Below are 17,644 nucleotides of genomic sequence, written 5' to 3'. Positions count from 1 at the left end.
GGATAAGTTTTCCCTCCCTTTTTCAAGTTGAAGGGCATCCTTGTCATTTCCATCTTTTTACTAACTTATAAATAGAAACTCGAAATCACTTTTACAATCATCCAAACTTAGAGCAGAGGCAAACTCAGGGCAACTTTGTTTCACTTAGGCATATATTCAGTATTTTAAAGTGGTAATCGCTTCGCATTGGAGTGTTACCACAATTGTGTAATCAAGTTTGTGATAGAGTCTGTAATCGAGTTTGGAGCACTTTGGAAGGAAGTTAATCCTACCGCCATTTTCATTTCCGCTTTGTAATTTATTCAACCCTCCGATTGGAGCAGGTTTTTATTACTTGTCTTTATCTTATTTATTTTCCCGCACTCGCTTTACTTTATTTATTTTCCCGCACTCGCTTTACTTTGTTTATTTTCTCGCACTCGCTTTAAATTATTTATTTCCTCGCACTCGCTTTAAATTATTTATTTCCTCACACTCGCTTTACTTTTATTTATTTCCTCGCACTCACTTTAAATTATTTATTTCCTCGCACTCGCTTTAAATTATTTATTTCCTCGCACTCGCACTACTTTTATTTACTTTCCGCACTCGCACTACTTTTATTTAAATTAATGCACTTTTACTTTACCATGTCTAACTAAATTTATAAGGTTAGAATGTAAGGATCGTAATTGAACCGATAATCCGTACAATTGTTCGTAGAAACACTTAAGGGCTATTTTAACTTTCAACTTAAGTTTTCCCGCACTTCAATTCCGTTGGGTAAGATCGAAAGCCGTCCAACGTCTATCTAAACTTAATTGTTTTTAACTATTTCAAAAACAGCGAAAGCGCTTTGTTTAGTTCATTAGGAGTTTTTAACTTAAGAAGAAAAGAGATTTTAAAACTATTTTCGGACGCGTTTATAAGTTTAGAGTCTGGTTCGTGAGAACCGCTTTTGGTTAAGAAATCCAGGTTATAATACTTTTCAACTTAGTCAAGATACTATATTTCTTAAAAATAGGTTTACTACTCTAACGCAATGCACGCCTTTTTATAAGTGACAATAAGAAGGTTTGATTAGGGAGTACAACTCGGTTCTGAATACGCGAAAGCGACAGTTCCTGTTAAATTAGTTCTTTTCAAAGTAGGAAACACTGCCCATAAGTAGCTCTATTAGCAAGTACTTGGATTATTAATTGATTACGTGAATTACATTCGACCCTGTCTTTATTAATTAATCTTTATTCAACACTTTACTTTTCATTGCACACTCTAAAAACACCTATTTCGATTGCCTTTGATAAACACCATAACAATAGATAACGATAGATTGACACTTGGTCTCTGTGGATTCGACAATCTTTTATATTACTCTGACGCGTTCGTATACTTGCGAAACACCGCATCAAGTTTTTGGCGCCGTTGCCGGGGACCAATTTCTTCAAATTTCATTTTCCTGTTGTTATATCGTTTAGACTTAGGCTATTTCCCGCCGGTCAATGCGAAGAACTCGCAGCAACGGAAGTTTAAGCTTAGTATACCCCCTGGCGGAACCTGAACGTTACGCTCACGCACATTTATTCTTTCATAAAATTAAGAGAGCTATGGCCGAAGAACAAAACCAAAGACCTCTTAAGGACTTCGCTCAACCATCAAACGAAGAACCTAGTTCTAGTATAGTAAACCCAACCATCCCAGCTAATAATTTTGAACTTAAACCATCCATGTTGCAACTAGTGCAACAAAGACAATTCGCGGGTCTCGCTACTGAGAACCCAAACCAACATTTAAAAATATTTCTTCAATTAGCAGACACTTTTAAAACCAATGGAGCTTCTCCTGAGGCAATACGTTTAAGATTATTCCCTTTTTCCCTCAGAGATAAAGCCCTATCATGGTTATATTCCCTTCCACCCAATTCCATTACGAGTTGGGATAACCTTAGAAGAGTATTCCTTGATAGATAATTTCCCCCGAGTAAGACCGCCGTTCTTCGAAACCATATAACTAGATTTACCCAAAACCAAGGAGAATCGTTGTTCGAAGCTTGGGAGAGATATAAAGAGTTGTTACGAGCATGCCCACATCATGGTTTAGAAAATTGGTTAATCATTCAAACCTTCTATAATGGACTTGATTATAACACAAAGATGACCATCGACGCTGCCGTAGGCGGTGCTCTGATGAACAAACCTTATCCTGAAGCTAGTGCCCTTATCGAAGATATGGCTCAAAACCATCAATCATGGGGAGTCGAACGAGCGACAGTTGAGAAGAAGGAAGCCCAAGGAGGAGGGCATGAACTAAGCTCTATAGACATGATGCAAGCTAAAATGGACGCATTAGCCCTTAAGGTCGAGCATATGTGCATAAACCCGAATACTGTAGCCGCAGTTTCATCGGATTGTGAGATATGTGGAACCAAAGGTCACCAATCCGCAGAATGCAGTCTATTAAACAAAACCCACTCTGAGCAAGTGAACTACACCCAAGGGAACCCATACTCGAATACCTATAACCCTGGATGGAGGAATCACCCGAACTTCTCCTATAAAAACAATAACCCTATTCAAAATAATGCACCTCCGAGACCTAGTTATCAAGCCCCTAGATCAAATCAACCTATGCAACCTGTGCCACCAAAGCCGAGCCTTGAGAAAATTATGGAAAATTTTATCACCGCTCAAACCCAGCAAAACAAGGAGTTCATGAACCAAAACATTCATGTTAACGAATTGATTACTCAGTTAGGAACCAAGGTTGACCAAATAGTTACTCATACCAAGATGCTTGAAATCCAGATCTCTCAGGTAGCTTTAAACCAAGCCCCTAAGACTACACCTGGAGGACAATTCCCTGGACAACCTCAACAAAATCCGAGAGGACAAGCCAATGCCATTACCCTACAAAGTGGGAACGCTTATGATGAGCCACCAAACCCTAGATTGAGTGAACCTGAAAATTCTAAGGAATGTACGAAACCCACGGACGAAGTAAAGGAACCATAGGAATCTGAAAACCAGGAAGGTCGAGAGAAAGGAGAAGAACCTAAAGACAAAACTTACGTACCACCCCTGCCATATAAACCACTTATACCATATCCACAAAGACTCAAACAAACCCAGATCAATAAACAGTATCAAAAATTTATTAAAGTTATAGAAAAACTTCATGTAGAAATCCCTTTCACATAATCCATCACCCAAATACCTTCTTATGCAAAGTTTCTCAAAGACATCCTTACCAACAAACGTAGACTTGACGATCCAAAGCCTTTGGAATGTAATGCTATTTCCGAGGACAAATTAGCAAAGAAAGATAAAGATCCTGGAAATTTCTCCATTCCTTGCCTTTTGGGTAATCATGTCATCGAAAAAGCTTTTCTGGACTTAGGAGCTAGTGTGAGCCTAATGCCTTTAGCAGTTTGTGAGAGGTTAAACTTAGGAGAATTACAACCAACTAAGATGTCACTTCAGTTAGCCGATAGATCTGTTAAATATTCGATAGGCATTTTAGAAGATGTCCCTGTTAGGATAGGTCAATTGTTTATCCCTACTGATTTTGTTGTCATGGACATCAAAGAGGACAATGATATACCAATTCTTCTAGGTAGACCATTCTTATCGACTGCAGGAGCCATAATAGATGTCAAGAAAGGAAAGTTGACATTTGAGGTAGGCGACGAGAAAATAGAATTTATACTTCGAAATTTCTTATGGCACCTGTGATGGGAGACTCGTGTTATGCCTTAGATATCATTGATGAATGTGTTATAGAATTAGAACAAAAAGAAATTATAAAAACAATTAAGTTACCATCAACTCTCATAAGGGAAGATGATGACTTTAAGAAACCCTACATCGATGATAACCTTTACGAATGTTTATCCCTTACCCCAGATCTTATGCCATGCCCTAAGAAACCAACCGTAGAACTTAAGGAACTGCCTAAGAACCTGAGATATGAGTTCCTCGATGAAGAGATGAACCGTCCAGTTATAGTCAGTGCTACCTTGAGCCAAGAGGAGACGAACCAACTTTTAGATGTTTTACAAAGATATCCCTCAGCCTTAGGATATAATATCTCTTACCTGAAAGGTATAAGCCCATCCGTATGCATGCATCAGATTTCGCTCGAAGAAGATTCAAAACCCTCTAGAGAACATCAGAGAAGAATAAACCCTATAATGAGTGATGTTGTTAAAAAGGAAGTTCTTAAGTTACTTGAGGCAGGTATAATCTATCAGATCTCAGATAGTAAGTGGGTGAGCCCTGTGCATGTAGTACCTAAAAAGGGAGGCATCATAGTCGTGCAAAACGATAAAGGCGAACATGTAGCAAAACGTTTAGAAGGAGGATGGAGGATGTGTATAGATTATAGAAAATTAAATAAAGCAACTAGGAAGGATCATTTCCCTTTACCATTTATAGACCAAATGTTGGAGCGTCTAGCCAGACACTCTTACTTCTGCTATCTAGATGGATACTCTGGATTCTTCCAAATACCTATCCACCCCGAAGATCAAGAAAAAACTACCTTTACATGCCCTTATGGAACTTTTGCCTACAGACGAATGCCATTCGGCCTTTGTAATGCCCCAGCTATTTTCCAACGCTGCATGATGTCAATCTTTGCATATTACCTAGATGGTATCATGGAAGTGTTTATGGATGATTTCTCGGTTTGCGGATTTGATTTCCACAATTGTCTTTCTAACCTTGAGAAAATCCTGGAGAGATGCGTGGAGGTGAACCTCGTGCTAAACTGGGAAAAGTGTCATTTCATGGTGACCGAAGGAATAGTTTTAGGACATATAGTTTCCGAAAAATGTATAGAGGTAGATAAAGCTAAAATAGAAGTTATAGAAAACCTAAAACCACCAAAAACCATCAGAGAAGTCCGAAGCTTTCTTGGACACGCTGGATTCTACCGGCGTTTTATTAAGGACTTCTCCAAAATAACTAAATCTTTAACTGGACTTTTAATGAAAGATGCTGAATTCATTTTTGATGAAAAATGTAATGACGCATTTAATCTTTTAAAGCAAGCGTTAATCTCAGCACCCATTATGAAACCGCCCGATTGGTCAGAACCTTTTGAGATAATGTGCGATGCTAGTGATTATGCAGTTGGAGCCGTTCTAGGACAAAGGAAAGATAAAAAATTACATGCCATTTATTATGCCAGTAGAACCCTAGATGCTGCCCAACTTAACTATGCCACAACTGAAAAAGAATTACTCGCTGTAGTTTTCGCTGTAGACAAATTTAGATCTTATCTAGTAGGAGAAAAAATTATAGTTTACACTAACCATGCTGCCATTCGTTACCTATTAAGTAAAAAAGATGCCAAGCCCAAGTTACTCCGATGGATTCTATTACTACAAGAGTTTGATTTAGACATAAAAGATAAAAAAAGGCACTGAAAACGTAGTAGCTGATCACCTTTCTAGGCTAGAACATCTAAAACCTGAACTAGTACCCATAAATGATGATTTCGCCTATGATAGACTGATAGCTAGAGTAGAAACCATTGAAGATAATAACCTATATCCTTATGAGCACCCCCAAAATTCCTTAGCAATAAGTAACGTGCCCTGGTATGCAGACTTCGTTAATTACCTAGCTGCTGATATAGTACCCCCTGATCTTGATTACTACCGCAAGAAGAAATTCTTCCACGATGTGAGAAACTTCTATTGGGACGAACCGCTCCTTTTCAAAAGGGGTAAAGATGGCATTTTTCGCCGTTGCGTTCCAGAAGAAGAGGTAAATAGTATTATCGAGCATTGTCATTCTGCACCCTATGGTGGACATGCGAGCACCTCTAAGACATACGCCAAGATTCTTCAAGCTGGCCTATTCTGGCCTACCATGTGGCGTGATGTCTATGCTTGCATTGTCAAATGTGATAGATGCCAACGCACTGGAAACATTTCAAGACGTGATGAAATGCCTCTAAGAAACATTCAGGAAGTAGAACTCTTTGACGTATGGGGTATAGATTTCATGGGACCTTTCCCACCATCCTTAGGAAACAGGTATATCTTAGTAGTTGTAGACTATGTGTCTAAGTGGATTGAAGCTATAGCTGCACCCACAAACGACACTAGGGTAGTAATCAAACTATTTAAAAAATATATATTCCCTAGATTTGGAACACCACGTTTAGTCATAAGCGATGGAGGATCACACTTCATATCGAGAATATTTGACAAACTTTTAAGAAAATATGGAGTTAGGCATAGAGTAGCAACACCATACCACCCACAGACTAGTGGCCAAGTAGAAGTATCTAATAGGGAGATAAAACAAATCCTAGAGAAAACCGTTTCTATTTCTAGGAGAGACTAGTCTCAGAAGCTTCAAGAAGCATTATGGGCCTACAAAACCGCTTTCAAAACCCCTATAGGAACTACTCCTTATCAACTAGTTTATGGAAAATCCTGTCACTTACCGTTCGAATTAGAGCATAAGGCCTATTGGGCCATTAAAACTTTGAATTTAGACTACCTAGCCGCTGGAGAAAAGCGTACCCTAGACATTCATAAATTAGAAGAACTTAGGAAATCTGCCTACGAGAATGCAAAAATATATAAAGAGAGGACAAAAGCCTATCACGACAAAAGAATAGTAAAGAAAAACTTCAATATAGGCGATCATGTTCTCCTTTTCAACTCTAGGTTACGACTCTTCCCTGGAAAGCTACGTTCAAGATGGACTGGTCCTTTCGAAGTATCCAAGATTCTGAGATCCGGAGCCGTGGAAATCAAGAACGAAACCTGTAGTCCATTCATTGTAAATGGACAAAGACTGAAGCTCTACGAAGGAGGAGACATTCCAACATACTACTCAAGCCACACCCTGATTGATCCACCAATTCCTACTACTACAGGTGTATAAATTCTAATCGTCAAGCTAATGACGTTAACCAAGCGCTGCGTGGGAGGCAGCCCATGGTTTTTCTTTCATTTTACTTTTTCGCATTTATTTAATTTAATTTTCATTTTATTTTATCATGTTTTGCATTGAGACTAAAATTTGAATGGTTTGCACTTTCAGGATCACTTTCTTAACTTTTATAGGATGCAGGATTTCAATGACATGCACGTGGCCTACGGAGATAATGCTCAGAGAGAGCGCTACATCGCTCTGTATCAGTGCCCTATGGCACCCACATGTTATCCTGATCAGCACTGTATGGAGGCACTGGGTATCGAGCCGAGTATCTGATTCCTTAGCCACCAGCTACATTGGGACAAGTTCGTTGATGACTTGAGTAACACCTACAGGAACCTGACATTGGAGTTCCTGAGTTCATTCGACTATGACCCATACTCTGGACCAAATGGGTATGCTGCTTTCAGGCTCTTTGGAGTTGAGTACTCTTTCAGCCAGAAAGAGTTCGGCGACTTACTGGGTTTCCAGACCACTCCTGATGCTATCCCGAAGACACCTATGGGATATTTTCTAGGTAAGGAGGTTGAGAAGTTTTGGAGTGATATATCAGGTGGCGGAAGCCAAGATCCATCTACGCAGCTGTCTCATGTTATACATAACCCCGCCTTCAGATACTTTCAGATGATATTAGCACATTCCTTCCTGGGAAGACCGGATGCAGAGACACTACTGAGTGAAGAGGAGATCTTCCTATTATTTTGTGCATCCCAGTCTCGTCCAGTAGCATGTGGGAACTTTTTGTTATATAGTCTCAGCGGTATCTCCAGATCTACCGAAGGAGTCATCCATGTGGGCGGAATCATCATGCAGATTGTTGTCGCTTTAGGTCTGTCTCGCAAGCTGTCACATCTCCGGATCTACTGTGGGTACACTACCATGGACATCGACTTCTGTTTGACCAGAGGGTTGATGAGGAGAGCCTCATTCCACCCATGTCAGTTCCGATTGCTGGTCGACAACGAGGCTATCCATTATTTCACATTGCCATATCCTATGATGACCAGTGTGCATGATCCAGCGAATTGGAGTTATGCTCTAGAGGGCCAAGGAGAGACCGTCGAGGAGCCGAGATCACCACCCATTGCTGAATACACGCCTACACCACCATCTCCCAGAATCACTGTTTTCTCTAATAATCTTTCATTGCAGACCCCTGACATCCGCACTCAGATTGCTGAGTGTCGTAGAGAGATCGCAGAGCTTAGACAAGAGGTGGCTGACCTCACTTTACAGATGGGAGTGTCTGATCTCACCCATGCTACTGAAGTCGACTGTCTATATCAGGAGATCGCAGAGCTCAGGCAGGAAGTAGCCATGCTCTGTGGATCCACTCAGGAAGACGACATCCCTACTATATGATCTCACCATTTCATCTTATTTTATCTCTTTTTTATATTTCTCGTATTTACATAACCCATCTTATATTATCGCATTTGGAATATTATATAAACTACATCTACACATCGATATTTCTATTTTTATCTATATATGTCTTATGTTTGTTTTATTTGCATTTTAATTTTTCAGTTATTTATTGTTGATTCTAAGTGTTGGCAGCAATTTTGGTAAAACAAAGAGTGTTCACAAGATGTTATGTGTGATAACTTAACATGAGATATCCTATGTACCTGCTGGAGGTAAAGAAGATATGCAAGCAGGATTATTTCAGAATGCCACATATAAAGACAAGGCTTCTGATATTGGGTGTACCTGCTGGAGCTTATATGGAAGACATATGCTGCAGGATTGTTTCAGTTGACATACTCATTGTCATGGTAACTGATATGGTTGTACCTGCTATAACAGGAAACTGGATTATGCAGGATTTTTCCAGATGTCAGACCCGATGTCATGACATCCTGTACACAGAACATTCAGTATGAATGTCTGGTGTTTTGTGATTGCACAATTGGTGGCAATCATTGGTTGATTGAAGATATGGCTAGCTGGCGCAATCTATCAGGGATATCAACCAGATTTGTATATTTTCCAAGGAGATCTTTACAACTGATATGAAAAGATTTAATTGGAAAATATATTTAGGGTTTTCAAGTTGTCCAATGTTTCTATAAAAAGGGACTTAGAAAACCTGATTGTACACACAACCAATACTGAGCAATATTTAGAGAGAGAGCTAGGGTTTGTGTCTTTAGGTCATTCAAGTCATCCATAGATGATTGAATTGGACTGATTTATCTTCTTGATCAAAGCTTTGAAGCAAGATCAAGAGTGTGTCTTCTTGATTGAAACTATGAAGTAAAATCAAGATTATTGTAATTGAAAAGTATTTTCTTTTCACAAGGGATTGTTGTATAAAATCACGGGTGTGTGATTGTAAGGGAAGTGAGTGGGTTCTCATATCTAAGAGTGCTTAGGTAGAAATTGCACGGGTAGAGATTAGGTGAGAAAGACTGTAACTTGGTGAAGTGTACGGATAGTCTTTGAACTAATTCTATTTTAGTGGATATCCTTCCTGGCTTGGTAGCCCCCAGACGTAGGTGAGTTGCACCGAACTGGGTTAACAATTGCTTGTGTTGATTGCTTTATAATTCTGTTTATTATCCATTGTGTATTAACAGATATTAGTGTCGTGACATTACCTTCGACATCTTGTATCTGATACCTGAATTTCAATTGGTATCAGAGCAGGCATCCTGCTCTGGCTCTGGGTGAGATCTAGGGAGAATACTTTCTGGTACAATGGAGAGGGATGGAGGATCTGTTCATAGGCCACCAATTTTGGATGGTTCTAACTATGACTATTGGAAACCAAGAATGGTTACTTTTTTAAAATCCCTTGATAACAAGGCGTGGAAAGCTGTCTTGACAGGCTGGGTGCATCCTGTTGTTACTAAAGAAGGAGAAGCCACCACTAAGAAAAAGCCTGAGGAACAATGGTCCAAGGAGGAGGATGACCTAGCCCTTGGGAATTCTAAAGCTTTGAATGCCATCTTCAATGGAGTGGACAAGAACATCTTCAGATTGGTAAACAATTGTGAAATAGCTAAAGATGCTTGGGACATTCTCAAGACCACTCATGAAGGCACATCCAGGGTGAAGATGTCTAGACTACAGCTACTCACCTCTAAGTTTGAAAACTTAAGGATGAAAGAAGAAGAGAATATTCATGAATTTCACATGAGTATCCTTGAAATTGCTAATGCCTCAGGAGCCCTAGGAGAAAAGATGACAGATGAAAAACTGGTAAGAAAAATTCTCAGGTCACTCCCCAAGAGATTTGCTATGAAGGTAACTGCCACAGAAGAGTCTCAAGACATCTCCAACATGAGGGTAGATGAGTTAATTGGCTCCCTCCGAACCTTTGATATGGGATTGATTGAGGGAACTGAAAATAAAACCAAGAGCATTGCCTTTGTTTCCAACACAGAAGAGGAAAACAGTCAAGATGTGGATAAAGAATGGGCCAATGAAGTTGCAATGCTGGGGAGACAGTTTAACAGACTGTTAAAGAAAATGGATGTCAGATCCAAGGCAAATGTCAAGAACATCTTGTCTGACATCAGTAAATCCAACAATGCTGGAAGAAAAGCAAGAGCAGATGAGAAGCCCAAAGAAGGAAAAGAGGTTCAGTGCTATGAATGTGATGGGTATGGACACATCAGGTCTGAATGTGGGACCTACCTTAAGAAACAGAAGATGAGCCTTGCTGCCACATGGTCTGATGAGAGTGACACTAAAGAAGCTGCAAATCTTGTGACTGCTTTGACAGGAAGATGTGAATCTGATGAAGAGTCAAGTGATGGTGAAGTAACCTTTGAGGAATTGGCCTCTACCTACAGAGAACTGTGTCAGAAAAGTGTTGAACTGAACAAACAGTCTTTAAATCAAGAAAAGGACATAACTCAACTTGAGAATGAGAAGGTAGAATTCTTGGAAACCATCTCCAAATTGAAAACAGAAGTTGTGGTTCTAAAGGTCAAGCTAGAAGAAGATCAACAAGTTTAGAGCCAGAAGATAGTCCAACTGGAGAAAGAAAAAGCAGAACATGTGGAAACTATCCTCAAGCTAAAGACTGAAGTTGTGCTCTTAAACTCAAAACTAGAAGAAACAACCAAGTATGTAAGGATGCTGAACAATGGATCTGACTCCTTAGACAAGATTCTTCAGACTGGACAAGTCACAGGAGTCAAATCTGGATTAGGGTACCATAAAACCAAGGCTGAAAGTAGCTACACTGGCTGCAAACCTCTATCTAAACCTAAATGCAGCAATAGTAAGAGGAGTTCCAAGATGTCACATCATATGTCACACCATCAGAAGAAAGAACAACAAAAATACAAACACCAAAGATGGAGATGTCATTACTGTGGGAAATTTGGACACTCAAGGGCCTTCTACTATAAGCTGTATGGTTACCCTACCCACCTTCATCAGCAACAGTAGAAGAGAAGACAACAATATGGCAGACACCAAAGATGGAGATGCCATTACTGTGGGAAAGCTGGACACTCTAAGTCTTCCTGTTATAAGCTGTATGGTTATCCTAGCCATGGGCATCAACAGATCCACTATCAACCCAGACCCAAAAATTATAGGCCTATCAACAAGAAGCAATGGGTTCCTAAGACTAATGTCACAAGTCTAATGGCTCTCAAAGAAGAATGGTATTTTGATAGTGGATGCTCTAGACACATGACTGGGAACTCAGACTTGATAACTGATCTTCACCCTCATGACTTAAGCTATGTTACCTTTGGTGATGGAGCTAAAGGTGAAATAAAGGGGATAGGCAAGCTTGAATGTCCTGGAGCTCCTAAACTTGATAATATTCTTCTGGTCAAGGGCTTGACTTCAAATCTAATAAGCATCAGTCAGCTAGGGGATCAAGGTCTGAGTATCATCTTCACTAAAATTGAATGTCTGATTATGAACAAAGACAGTGAAGTAACTATGAAAGGAATCAGGACCAACAACAACTGCTACATGTGGAGCTCTCAAATGGATAACCTCTCTAAGATGAGTACAGTTGCAAGAAGAATCATCAAGGGAAAAGAAAAGTGTCAGGTAAGGGTGCTAATAGCTAACCCCAAGGAAGAAAAGGTCTTGATGACACAAACACCTAAACACATGACTGGTGGTATGAAGACTGAAGTCAGTAAGAGCTTTGCTGGAACTGAGACACAAGGAACTATGTCAGTTGAAAACAACAATGCTCAACCAGGGTGGACGAAATTGCTGAGAATTATTTACAATGTCACACTCGATGCTATGACATTGTATTATGACAACCTGACTGCAAAGGACTTGCATGAGGAAAAGGGAAAATTAGGGGCGTGTTTTCTTGAGAAAATATGGCAATTAATGAGGAGTGGAAAAGGCAACAAGAATATTGTCTGCCCAATAAAAAGAAAAAGCCACATTACTAATGAACCATCTCTTAGTATTGGAAATAACACACTCTGCCTGAACACAATCAAACTCCTCAAAGAACCTCTGCTAGGGCAAAGAAAGTTTTCTCAAAATTTCAACAACATGTCTCAACATCCGTCAACATCTAGCTCAAAATCCTTTCATACTAGAACTTCCTCCATAGAATTTTTAGATGAATATTTGATGGAAGTAACTCCTCTGCGTATGATACCAGGTAACGTTCCAAGCTCACCTTCCATGGCTAAAGCTAAGCAAGGTAACACTCCTGAAAAATCACCTGATAAAGAGGATATGCACTCTACTGATCGCATCATAAGAAACCTAGTTACTAGCATACTGAACGAAGAGCATGGAGTTAAGGACACTTTTACCCCTCTATCCAGAAGGGAACCCTCACCTGAGGTAGAAAGCCAAGCTGAGAAAGATGATAACTCATCTAAAACAGAAAAGGAAGTAGCTGCTGAGGGTCTGTGTTCTCTTGGAAAAAACATACCTAGTATGTCCCCTGATACTGCTCAGAACATTGAGGAAGAAGATGACACGTTGGTCAGTCTTATGAAAATAAGTGTAGCTAATAGACTAAGAAAGAGGAAGAGTATGGCTGAGATAAGGACAGGTAGGAAAGAGAAAAGGGTTGCTGGTATAGGTCCCTCCAAATCTTGGAGTAAAGTAGAGGTCAGGAAGAAGAAAGACAGTGAAAGTTCTGAATCTAATGAGGATGTTGAAGACGATGTTCCAGACATCTCCTCTGACAAAAGAAAGGTTGTAAAGAAGTCTTCCAACAAAGTAGTTGCTGAGCACCTAGACAAATGGAGGTTTGTCACTCAAAGAAGGGTAGCAGTTGAAAGAGAATTGGGGAAAGAGACTGTTGAAGTGAAGGAAGTAATGGAATTAATCAAGGTAGCTGGACTCATGAAGACTGTGGCAACTCTACCCCAATGCTATGAGGGGCTGGTTAAAGAGTTTATTGTTAATATCCCTGAGGATATTCATGATAAGAACAGCAGGGAGTTTTGCAAAGTTTTTGTAAGAGGCAAATGTGTAAAATTCTCTCCAAATGTCATCAACAAGTTCCTAGGAAGGGGAATGGATGGAAGAGTAGACTTAGAAACCACAGACAATGAGGTCTGTAGGACTATCACAGCTGGCCAAGTTAAGGAATGTCCTAGTAGAAATCATTTATCAGCTGGAAAACTAAGTGTTAAATATGCCATCTTGCACAAGATTGGCTCAGCTAATTGGATTCCTATTAATCATGCATCTACTATCTCCATCAATCTTGGAAGAATTATTCATGCTATTGGAACAAGGGTTAACTATGATTTTGGCAAGTTCATATTTGAACAAACCATTAGACATGCTTCTACAAATGCTGTGAAGTTACCCATTGCCTTCCCTTCCCTTATTTGTGGCATAATCCTAAGTCAACAACCAGGGATTCCGAGCAGAAGTGACATACCAAGCAGGAGAAAATCCCCTATGTCCATCCATTACAAGCTGTTTGAGGGAAGTCATGTCAATGATGTCATGACATCTGCTAAGAGGGAGCCTGCATCCAAAGGAAGTCTGATTGATCAACTGAAAGAGACATGCAAAGAACTGGACAATGGTATAAGGGTGGCCAAGGCCAGAAAAGAAGCTTTGGAAGTTCTTATCTGTAGCCTGGAGAAGGAAGAAGTAGAAAAGACTGGGAAGGACTCAACTACAAAATCCCAATCCAGTGGAGGTTCTGGAAGCCCATAAAGTTCTGAAGGTGTAGCTGAAGATGAAGATGAAGGTGAAGGAGATACTTCTTCTTCTGATTAATGGTTCCTGCCTGTATTGGAGGCTTGGAGGGGTGCTGGAAGGGATGGTGGAAGTTGCTGCTGTTTGGAAAGCTGATGTTCCTTCTGTTTTTTGTATTTTGTGGCAGTCCTTATGATGCATGTTTTGTACTATTTAGGGCTCTTAATGAGTTCCTTGGATTTGTTCATTATCTCAGTTGCTTGCTGTGTATAATGATGTTGTGTACTTCCTGAATTTTTGTTTTAACATGCTTAATGTTATAACATTTGTTTTAAACTTTATCTGCTAGACTAATAGACATTTATTTTGTCTGATTGGTCACCTTTTGTCAATTTTGACTAAAAAGGGGGAGAAGTGCTTGATGTAGAAGTTGGTTGTGGCTGAACAAAAGTACATCTATTATTGGAAGAGGTGCACAGGTGCTGATGAAGAGGTGCACAGGTGCTGATGTTATAGCAGATGTCAGTGTGACATTCTGGCTGGTACAGGTGCTGGAGTTACAGTAGCTTTTTTTGGTGAATGCATAGTTTTAGGGGGAGAAGAAGTACCCTGGTGCATTGTGCATTTGTGTGTCTTACTAGTTGCATCCATAACTAGTAATTCTGTTGATTGTTGCACAGTTTTAGGGGGAGGAGAAGTACCCTTGTGCATGTGTGTATTACTAGTAGCCATAGCTAGTAATTGTTTTGCTTCTGCTGCTGACTAAACTACTGTTTAGTGGTTTAACTGCTGATAGTTTGCCTTGTGAACAAAAAGGACAGATATATGTTTTAGCCAAAATTTGCCAAAGGGGGAGTTTGTTGATTCTAAGTGTTGGCAGCAATTTTGGTAAAACAAAGAGTGTTCACAAGATGTTATGTGTGATGTCTTAACATGAGATATCCTATGTACCTGCTGGAGTTAAAGAAGATATGCAAGCAGGATTGTTTCAGAATGCCACATATAAAGACAAGGCTTCTGATATTGGGTGTACCTGCTGGAGCTTATATGGAAGACATATGTTGCAGGATTGTTTCAGTTGACATACTCATTGTCATGGTAACTGATATGGCTGTACCTGCTATAAAAGGAAACTGGATTATGCAGGATTTTTCCAGATGTCAGACCCGATGTCATGACATCCTGTACACAGAACATTCAGTATGAATGTCTGGTGTTTTGTGATTGCACAATTGGTGGCAATCATTGGTTGATTGAAGATATGGCTAGCTGGCGCAATCTATCAGGGATATCAACCAGATTTGTTTATTTTCCAAGGAGATCTTTACAGCTGTTATGAAAAGATTTAATTGGAAAATATATTTAGGGTTTTCAAGCTGTCCAATGTTTCTATAAAAAGGGACTTAGAAAACCTGATTGTACACACAACCAATACTGAGCGATATTTAGAGAGAGAGCTAGGGTTTGTGTTTGTAGGTCATTCAAGTCATCCATAGATGATTGAATTGGACTGATTTGTCTTCTTGATCAAAGCTTTGAAGCAAGATCAAGAGTGTGTCTTCTTGATTGAAACTGTGAAGTAAAATCAAGAATATTGTAATTGAAAGTATTTTCTTTTCACAAGGGATTGTTGTTTAAAATCACGGGTGTGTGATTGTAAGGGAAGTGAGTGGGTTCTCATATCTAAGAGTGCTTAGGTAGAAATTGCACGTGTAGAGATTAGGTGAGAAAGACTGTAACTTGGTGAAGTGTACGAATAGTCTTTGAACTAATTCTATTTTAGTGGATTTCCTTCCTGGCTTGGTAGCCCCCAGACGTAGGTGAGTTGCACCGAACTGGGTTAACAATTGCTTGTGTTGATTGCTTTACAATTCTGTTTATTATCCATTGTGTATTAACAGATATTAGTGTCGTGACATTACCTTCGACATCTTATATCTGATACCAGAATTTCATTTATTTATTTATTGGTCTAATATTTAATTTTTGTTTTATTTTAATTTTACTTCTATAAAAAATTTATGCAAGCCAATGATACTAGGAAATCACAAGACAAATACTATCCGGACCCCTCAAAGCCAAAAGACAAGAGAAGCCCAAACCAAAGGACCAAAATCTGGCCCAGTCAGATTTTGCCTTGTGGCGCCCGCCATAGACCCTGTGGCGCCCGCCACAGCGTCTGTAAAAGGTCGGGGCAGAACCCCTTTCTTCACCATTTTCACACCTTACAACCTTCCAAACCCATTTTTTTACCTTGGAAAAACATCCTTGAACCCACAAAAAGCTCATACTTTTCTAACCATAACATCGTACAAATCATTTTTCCGATTTCCATTTTCATTTTCATCCGTCGGATTTCGTAAAAATCCAACCTTTTCACATTCCACTTCATCTTCTTCCTCACTTTTCAAGAGCTACACAAATGGAGTTTAATGGATTCATTCTTCGAGGAGGGAAACCGGGGGATAGACAAAGAAAAATTATCGAACGGTTGCAAAATCGGGAAATCCTCCCGACAAGGTATGTTGATGAAAACTGTCTCTACACTTTAGGTATCTATCATAGCATATTTCATTTATTAGATAACTTAGGTTTGCATAATTTCTTTTCCAACAAAGAACCCACCTATGAGCGATTGACAATTAAATTTTTGAGTTCCTTAATCTATATTGTCAACCCTAACACTGCTAGCACAGTTGGTACTGTCAGATTTAGAATGTTTGCTGTTGAATATGAATTCAGTACTGACGAACTAGCCAGCTTGTTAGGAATCCCTCATGGGGAAGGTGCTATTTGTGAGGCTCCTTTGGATTTGGAGTGGTCAGTTGAGGTATTTTCCTTCTGGGAGTGTTTATCAAACACTTCCATAAACTCTTTTGAAGGAGTTCTTGCCTCAACTATCCATAACCCGGCCATCAGAGTTTTTAGATATCTGTTGGCATGCACTATTTTTGGCCGGGAGAATCCAAATAAGGTTAATGCTAGAGAGCTTCTATTTTTACAAGGAAGCCTTAAAAATAGACGAATTAATTCGGTCCCGTTCATGCTTTCTCATATGACTTTAACTTTGAATAAAGCGGGACCGATTTCTTTTGGTGGATTGATTACATCTATTGCTCGGGCGCTTAACCTGAACAATGAGATGGCTACCCTAGACCCCTTACCTCCTCGTACAATTAACCTAAAATTTATAAGAGACATGAAATTGTGCCGTTTGAGGAGAGAATGAGGCTATATGCTTATGGTTCATGGTGTAGCCATCCCATCTGTTGTTTTACCGTGCACTAGACGTACAGATGTACGAGATGAAAGGAATTGGACCTACGTTTTAGATGCTCCGCCTGTTTTGGGTCCTCTTCCTCCTAACATTCATGATGAGGCGGGACATGACACTGATGATGAATATGATCGGAGAGAGAGATCTCGCGTACCCCATGTGTCCCCCTATCATCCTTCACCACCACACACCTCACCATCTTCTTCTTCTGCAGGTACCACTCCTGGCTTTTATATCACGGAGGAGATGTGGCGTGACCACATGGCTAGAGAGCAAAGGCGTGATGACCTACTCTCTACCATCCAACAAC

The 17,644-nt window shown here is 39.8% G+C and overlaps 1 non-coding gene across 1 annotated transcript; it reads right to left on the bottom strand.

Moving 5' to 3' along the window:
• Window positions 1-1,970: 1,970 nt before the first annotated feature.
• LOC127088499 (small nucleolar RNA R71) lies at window positions 1,971-2,077 on the bottom strand. The gene has a single exon (XR_007790333.1). It is a non-coding gene; the product is annotated as a small nucleolar RNA R71 (small nucleolar RNA).
• Between the last annotated feature and the right edge of the window lie 15,567 nt (window positions 2,078-17,644).

The sequence above is a fragment of the Lathyrus oleraceus genome, chromosome 5 (assembly GCF_024323335.1).
Source record: "Lathyrus oleraceus cultivar Zhongwan6 chromosome 5, CAAS_Psat_ZW6_1.0, whole genome shotgun sequence".
NCBI classification, from domain to species: domain Eukaryota; kingdom Viridiplantae; phylum Streptophyta; class Magnoliopsida; order Fabales; family Fabaceae; genus Lathyrus; species Lathyrus oleraceus.
This window is presented reverse-complemented; position numbering and strand designations above follow the sequence as displayed.